Source organism: Lynx rufus, unplaced genomic scaffold, assembly GCF_022079265.1.
Source record: "Lynx rufus isolate CCGP_SWC_20201006 ecotype Redwood Valley unplaced genomic scaffold, mLynRuf1.p SCAF_24, whole genome shotgun sequence".
In the NCBI taxonomy this organism is placed as follows: domain Eukaryota; kingdom Metazoa; phylum Chordata; class Mammalia; order Carnivora; family Felidae; genus Lynx; species Lynx rufus.
The window spans coordinates 1,742,992-1,751,023 of record NW_025814839.1 but is presented as its reverse complement, the minus strand read 5'-3'; the positions used below and the strand labels follow the sequence as shown (position 1 = coordinate 1,751,023).

Below are 8,032 nucleotides of genomic sequence, written 5' to 3'. Positions count from 1 at the left end.
CAGGGCCTCGTGTCACTGGACACTTGTGGCCTCTTTAGGACTCTCTTCTTTCTTCCACAGGGTATCTTTTTTGGCCAGGTTTGGGCCTTTGTACTCCTTCCTGAAGTTTCTAAATCCCAACAGGGTGATCCGATTGGCTCAGCCTAGGTCGCCAGGCTGTGTTGCAGATGCCCGGGATCCAGGAGAGGGCACAGCGTTGCCTTTTTGGTTCCCTGTCGGGAAAAGGGGCTTAGGAATTAGCTCAAGATTCCCCAAGTTGGAATGGCGTTTGGATTCTAGGCAGCCAGAAAGGATAAACGTCTACGTCCCTTTCTAAGAGCAAAACATTGCAGTTCAAAGCAGTCATAAGGACAACTACTGTATTTGAATCAATATCTCATCAGTCAAAATGGTTAGAGTACAATGTCAACCTTCCCCAAATGTTAAGGATGATTTCCATGTTGTTCCCCTCGGGAAGACATTCCATCACTTAATGAGTTTAATGAGATTTTTTTTAATTTCTTAAATTATCGTTATTCTATCAAAAATCATAAACAGGGATTAGAACCCATCACATCAAATCTTCCATTTTACTGTTCGTCCACAGGGCCCTAGGACCCACAAGTCTTCTCGGCATCCTCAGTCAATTTTCTAAATGTGGTACCACGGTGCTTTTTCCTTTGTAACTATGTGGACACCATAAAAGCAAAAATTAGCACCTTTGGTGGGGAAGTTAATTTTAGTTCAGAATGTTCCTTTTGTCATTATAGAGCAAGGCTTCAGGCTGCTAAAGTTAATTCTCATTTCTGTGTTTATTTCAAGGAGCTTAAGTGCAAAAGAAAATTAGTTTGTATTTTTTTCCATTCTATAATCTTTATATAGTGCTTCTGGTTTGGCAGTACAAATACAAACAAATGATCAACGACCACACACACACACACACACAGGCTTTAATGCTAAATGCATAAAGTCGTAAGACAAATTCTAAGTGATTGATTTACATATGACATCTCCTTCAGAAAACAGAGCAAATGAAGATGGTCAAATAGTGTTGCTCAAGGGGAAAAAAAATACAACCTCTTCTGTGCAGAAAACTTGACTTTCCAGCTACTCATACCTGTAAAAATTTGCCTTAGAAAACTACCTGCCAGGCGGCACCTGAGTGGCTCAGTCGGTAGAGGGTTGAGTGTCTGCTTAGGCTCAGGTCATGATCTTGTGGTTAGTGAGTTAGAGCCCTGCACTGGGCTCCTTGCTGACATCTCAGAGCCTGGAGCCTGCTTCCGGATTCTGTGTCTCCCTCTCTCTCAGCGCTCTCTCTCAAAAATAAATAAACATGAAAAAGAGAAAAGAAAAGAAAAGAAAAGGAGAGGACTGGAGAGAAGAGAAAACAAAAAAGAAAAGAGAAAAGAAAACCACCTGCCAGGAAAGCCAGCCACTTATATTTTCCATGTCTTCAAGCTAAAAATACACCCAGAGTGTTAACAAGCAATAAGGCACTGCTCCAGATCTTTGCATCTGAACAGCAACGCTAATTACTTGTAATACTGTATCCTTCTGAGAACAGGAAGTAAAGTGTTATTATCCCCACTTCACAGATCAGGGAACTGAGACCAGGTAAATTAAAAGCTCAATGCTACTGGAGTCAACCACAATCAAAACTTAAAGAATTCATAGGCCTTCCTACAAAACTGACGAGTGTGCTTTTCTGTAATCAGATTCTTGGCAACTGTTAGGTTGAACCACATGAAATTGCTAGCATTTGATTATTTTGGGGTACAAAAATGGCAACCTCAGGGGCACCTGGCTGGCTCAGTAGAGCACGCGACTCTTGATCTTGGGGTTGTAGGTTTGAGCCCCATGTTGGGTGTAGGGATAACTTAAAAAATAAAATCTTAAAAAAAAAAAAAGCACAACTTCATATGGTTTAACCTAATAATAATTTGCTCACACTTACTGTGGCATGGTATCTGTGTGAAACCCAAAGCAGTGTATCTCCTTTCTTTGTAGCATTATCCAAAACGTAAGGTCCTTCACAGTCCTTTGCTTGACTCTTAGATATGTTGAGATGGTACACGTTATATGTTGAACCACTGCCCCTTGTCTGAACTATCTATTGCTGTGTAACAAATTGATCTAAAACTGCAGTGGCTTAAAACCATAAAGATGATCTCACACAGTTTCTGAGGGTCAAGGATCCAGGAAAGGCTTAACCAGATCTTTCGGGTCAAAGGCTCTTATGACATTGCAATCAAGACATCAGCTGGGGCTGTAGTCATCGGTGGGCTTGACTGGGGCTAGAACATACATTCTCAGTGGGGTGGGGGGGGTTTACTTCCCCCAAGGGAGTGAGAATTTGTTCTTAAGGGTGGGGGCAAAACAAAACAATCTCAGATATTACAGTGATTTGTGGTCCTCTAAAGCTCAACCTTGTCTGACAAAATCTTATTCTTTAGTAATTACTTTCTCTTATTAGAGGGAAATTAAATAATTAATATGAGTATATTGAAAGTTTAATATAATTTAACATTTCTCTTTAAGGGAGCGTCTTAATCTGTTTGGGCTGCTATAATAAAAGACCACAGGCTGAGTGGCTTATAAAACACAGAAATGTATTTCTTACAGTTATGGAGGCTAGAAGTCCAAGATCCGATCACCTGTAGATTCAGAATCCAGTGACGGCCTGTCTCCTGGCTCGTGGCTGCCATTCCCTCTCTTGTGTCCTCACGTGGCAGGAGTGTGGGAGCTCTTCGGGGGTCTCTTTTTTAAAGACCCTCATCCCATTCATAAGGACTCTACCCTCATGGCCTAATTACCAAAGGCCTCACCTTCTGATATCACCATCTTGGGACTTCAACATATGAATTCTGGGGGGACACAAACATTCCATCTATAGCAGGGGGTGATAATAAAAAAAACAGGGGGTGCCTGGGTAGCTCAGTTGGTTGAGCATCTGACTCTTGGTTTCGGCTCAGGTCATAATCCCAGGGGTATAGGATCAAGCCCTGAGTCGGGCTCTGCATGAGTGTGGAAACCGCTTAAGATTCTCTTCCTCTCTCTCTCTCTCTCTCTTTCTCTCTCCCTCTCCCTTTCTTGAGCACACTCTCTCTCTTTCTAAAAAAAGAAAAAAACAAAAACAAAAAACAAAAAACAAAAAAACCCAAACCTGGTAAGTTACACAAGGCTAGAGGATCCTTTCCTGATAGGGCTCGCTCCCATGGCTGCTGGTAGGGAGCCCAGACACTTGCCATGCAGGCCTCTCTTCCAGCTTCTTCTGTCCTCACAACCTGGCAGCTGACTTTCCCCAGGATGAGTGATCTAGGACAGTGAGCAAGGAGGGAGCTGCAATGTTTTCTATAATCTGGTCTGGAGTTCATCCCCTCACCTTTACAAAACCTATTCATTAGTAGTAAGTCACTCAACCCAGTTCACACTCAAGGAAAGAGGAAGTAAGCTCCCTCTTCTGAAGACAGGGGGTCAAAACACATATAGACTGCTTTAAAACTGCAACATACCCTAACACAAGACATTTTCAGATCTTTATAGGGCTCAGGCATTCTACCTTTTTTTTTTCAACGTTTTATTTATTTATTTTGAGAGAGAGAGAGAGAGAGAGAGAATCCCAAGCAGGCTCTTTGCTGTCAGCACAGAGCCCAACTCGGGGCTCAATCTCATGAACTTCGAGATCATGACCTAAGCCAAAATCAAGAGTCGGGGCTCAACCAACTGAGCCACACAGGCGCCCCAGACATTCTACCTTGAGGGGGCATCCCCCACCCCAGCCCTCATATTCTCTGCATACTTGTCAACATTTGGTATGATCAGACGTTCAAGTATTTGACCATCTGAAAGATTTGAAATCATCTCTTGTGGTTTTAATTTGCATTTTCCTTATTTCTAATGAGCTTGAGAATCTTTCCATATGGCTACTTGATGTATCTGCTTATGTGGATTGCCTCTTTATATCTTTTGTACATTATTCTGTTGGATTGTCTTTCATTTTTTTAAAGTGATTGCAGAAGTTCTTGATATATTCTGGATATATGTATAAATTTTTTTCCCAGTCTATGGCCTATTTTTTCCACTCTTTAAGAAATAGTGCTGTTCAATGGACAGATTTTATTAAATTTTTTTTTCATTTATTTGTTTTTGAGAGACACAGAAAGCACAAGTGGGGAGGGGCAAAGAGAGAAGGAGACAGAATCCAAAGCAGGCCAGGCTCTGAGCTGTCAGCACAGAGCCCCACATGGGGCTCGAACTCACAAACTGTGAGGTTATGACCGGAGCCAAAGTCGGACGCTTAACTGACTGAGCCACCCAAGGGCCCCTCAATGAACAGATGTTTTTAAAACTCTAGGTCACAAAGTATTCCCTTATATTTTCTTTTAAGTTTATTTATTTATTTTGAGGCACAGAGAGAAAGAGAGAGCTCAGGTGGAGCAGAGAGGGAGAGAGAGAGAGAGAGAGAGATCCCAAGCAGGCTTCGCACTGTCAGAGCAAAGCCCAGCAGAGGGCTGGAACTCACGGGTCATGAGATCATGACCTGAGCCCAAACCAAGAATCTGATGTTTAACCGACTGAGCCGCCCAGGTGCCCTTCCCCTATAGTTTCTTATAAAAGTTTTTAGGTTTTGCTTTTTACATTAAATCTTTTATTCTCCTTGGGTAGATTTTCATGCATGAAGTGAGGCAGAGAACCAAAAGTGTTTAAACTTGCGTGTGTATTGCAACTAACAATGTATATATTTCCTCGATGATATAAAATTTAACATATATGCATATAATTTAACATGTATATTGTTACAATATGATAGTTAACATATATTATGTATACATGTTATGTATATATATTAATTTATATAGAAATACATACAGACCTTCCTCGACTTAGATGAGGTGACATCCGGATAAACCCATTATAAGTTGAAAATATCGTAAATCAAAGTTGCATTTAATATGCCTAACCCGCTTCTCGGCCTTTTGGCTAAGATCAAGTGTAGTATCTGTTCTTATCAGTTTAATATGCCTAACCTACCGAACACTGTAGCTCAGCCTGGTCCACACTAGACATGCTCAGAACACTGACACGAGCCTCCAGTTGGACACAATCATCTGCCACAAAGCCTATTTTATAAGGAAATTTTGACTGTCTCCTGTAATTGAATCCTGTACTGAAAGTGACAAACGGGGCGTGTGTTGCAGGTGGCTGTCCGTGTACCACCCGTTGACCCTCCCGACCGTGTGGCTGAGTGGGAGCTGCGGCCTCTGCCCAGCATCGCGGGAGATGTCCCGCGCTAACCCGGGATGAAACCCAGATTCCAGATTCGAAGTATGGTGTCTAATGTGTTCCTTTCCCACGACCGTAAAGTAAAAAAAAACTGTAATTCAAACCATAATAAGTTGGGGACTGTAATATACGCTAACATACATATATTCATACACACACTCTTCAGTCAACACATACGTTAGGGAGTTAGCTATATCTGTTTCCAAATCAGAAGATACAGAATGTTTCATTTCTTTTTCAGTTATTGCATTGCAGGGTCATGAGTGCAGTACAATTTACCCAGGCTCCTACTGATGGACATTTAGGTTACTTTTGGTGTTCGCTATTACATGTACTGTTCCAATCAATACAAAGTGTATGCACACATATTGTGCTAAACAACGAAATTCAGTAAAACTCCTATTGGCTTTATTCGACAATTCATGAATTAGGCAGCATCCAATCTAGAAGGAATGAGCTCTGAGGAGCTGTACAAAATGGAAAGCTTTTACAAGCAGAAGGGGCAGGAAGAAACTTTTAGCATAGAGTGCATCGTTTCTGGCAAGGTCACCTTCCTATGGCGGACTGCAGGGGTCTGCCCGTATTACCTCATTAGAATTCACCAGGTAATTCCAGCCTGAGGCGGTCAACGGTTACATCCCTGGGAGGGGCTGAAACTGCAATTAGATCAGGTATTAAGTTTTGGTTTGCTGACATGGATTTAGCACCAGTGACTCCTTTTTGGGGCCTGTTGTTTCTTTTTTAACAATTGCATTATACAAATATATCTGTAGGATTAATTCTTAGATTATAGACGCTAAATCGAAAGTATGCAATAGAGGGGCGCCTGGGTGGCGCAGTCGGTTAAGCGTCCGACTTCAGCCAGGTCACGATCTCGCGGTCCGGGAGTTCGAGCCCCGCGTCGGGCTCTGGGCTGACGGCTCGGAGCCTGGAGCCTGTTTCCGATTCTGTGTCTCCCTCTCTCTCTGCCCCTCCCCCGTTCATGCTCTGTCTCTCTCTGTCCCAAAAATAAATAAAAAAAAAAAAAAAAAACAAAAAAACGTTGAAAGTATGCAATAGAAATTTCTTTTTTAGTTGCCCTCCAAAAGAGATTGTCCCAATTCACATCCCTCCCAACAACGTGTGAGAACCTCTGTCTCCCTCTGCCCACCCTCCCCCCGCCCCCTTGAATCTTTCCTAAATGCAGAACCAATATTCCTCCATCACAGACCAGGCCATCAGAGGCTACCTGGAAATAACAATGCATCTGTTCCTGCCAGATACAGCTATTGGAGTCCCAAATGAAATTTCTAAAGTGAAAAGAAGAGTCCTTAAATCTCTGAGGCTGCTCCTATGTTAAGGTTCATACTCTATTCAAAAATTCTCCTACATTTGAATAGCGTTTACATCAGTAAGCATGATTTCAGCACCTCCTCCAAATGAGCCTCGCTTAAAGAATCGGAAATTTTTTGGTCACAAAACAAGAAGTTTGGAGCGGGGTTGGGCTTCAAGGGTGGGTTGATGCAGTGACTCAATAATTTTCTCAAGCACCCAAAACACTTTCTTCACTTTCACTGCTACCTGCAGTCTGTTTCATCCTAAGACTAGTTGTAAGATGTTGCCAGAGCGATGGATATTATACGTTTCCTCATTCAAGTTTTCAGGTGGCCTTCTAAACACACACACACACACACACACACACCACCCTCCAGCATGCCTCTCTTAGCCTCTGATTGGCCTAAATTGGCCCAGGTCTGCCCATTCTGAACATACCATAATCAGGGTAAAGTGAGTATTGCATTCTCTATATTCACTACACTGATTTGATTTTCTTTTTCTTTCACCTTTATTTATTTATTTATTTATTAATGATTTATTGTCAAGTTGGTTAATATACGTTATATACAGTAGAGTCTTGGCTTCTGAAGTTTATCTCCTGTTCCTCGTCACTTACATATAGCACCCAGTGCACATCCCAACAGGTGCCCTCCTCAATGTCCATCACCCATTTTCCCCGCCCCCCCCCCCATCAACCCTCAGTTTGTTCTCTGTATTTAAGAGTCTCTTATGGTTTTCTACCCTGTTTGTAACTTATTTTTCCTTCCCTTCCCCTATGGTCTTCTGTTAAGTTTCTCAAATTCCCCATATGAGGGAAAACATATGGTATCTGTCTTTCTCTGACTGACTTATTTCACTTAGCATAATTCCCTCCAGTTCCATCCATGTTGTTGCAAATGGCAAGATTTCATTCTTTTTCATCGCTGATAGTATTCCAGTGTGTGTGCGTACATATATACACACACACACACACATCTTCTTTATCCATTCATCATACATTGGTTTGATTTTCAAAGACTATCACAGAGACTATTAGATGTCCCTCCCCACCTCCCGCCAAAAAGCCATTCTCCCCTGTTTCTGTACCTGATTTTTCCTGGCATATGGTCATCCACAATGAAGACTTATATTTCCAAGCTGCCTGTGTTGTGAGGTGTGGCCATGAGACTAAGTTCTAGCCAAGCTGAAGTAGCCTGTGGAAACATCTGGAAGTCTTCTTAAAGGGAGACAGCAAACTCTTACTCTTCTTTTCTACTTCATGCTGACCTGAATACACACATGATGGCTGGAGCTGCAATCACTAAGTTGACCCCGAATGGAAAACCACTCGTGACTGACAGAGCACCAACAAAGAAGGGCAGTGGGTCCCTGATAATGGAGGTCTGTAGGCATACCAATCGACTAACCGTGTTAGTTTCCTGGGGCTGCTGTAATAAAGTACAAAACACTGGGT

At 42.2% G+C, this 8,032-nt stretch overlaps 1 non-coding gene across 1 annotated transcript; it reads left to right on the top strand.

Annotated features, from left to right (window-relative positions):
* The first annotated feature begins 4,939 nt into the window (after nucleotides 1-4,939).
* LOC124518569 (U2 spliceosomal RNA) lies at nucleotides 4,940-5,127 on the top strand. Its single transcript, XR_006963697.1, has one exon. It is a non-coding gene; the product is annotated as a U2 spliceosomal RNA (small nuclear RNA).
* The last annotated feature ends 2,905 nt before the right edge of the window (nucleotides 5,128-8,032 follow it).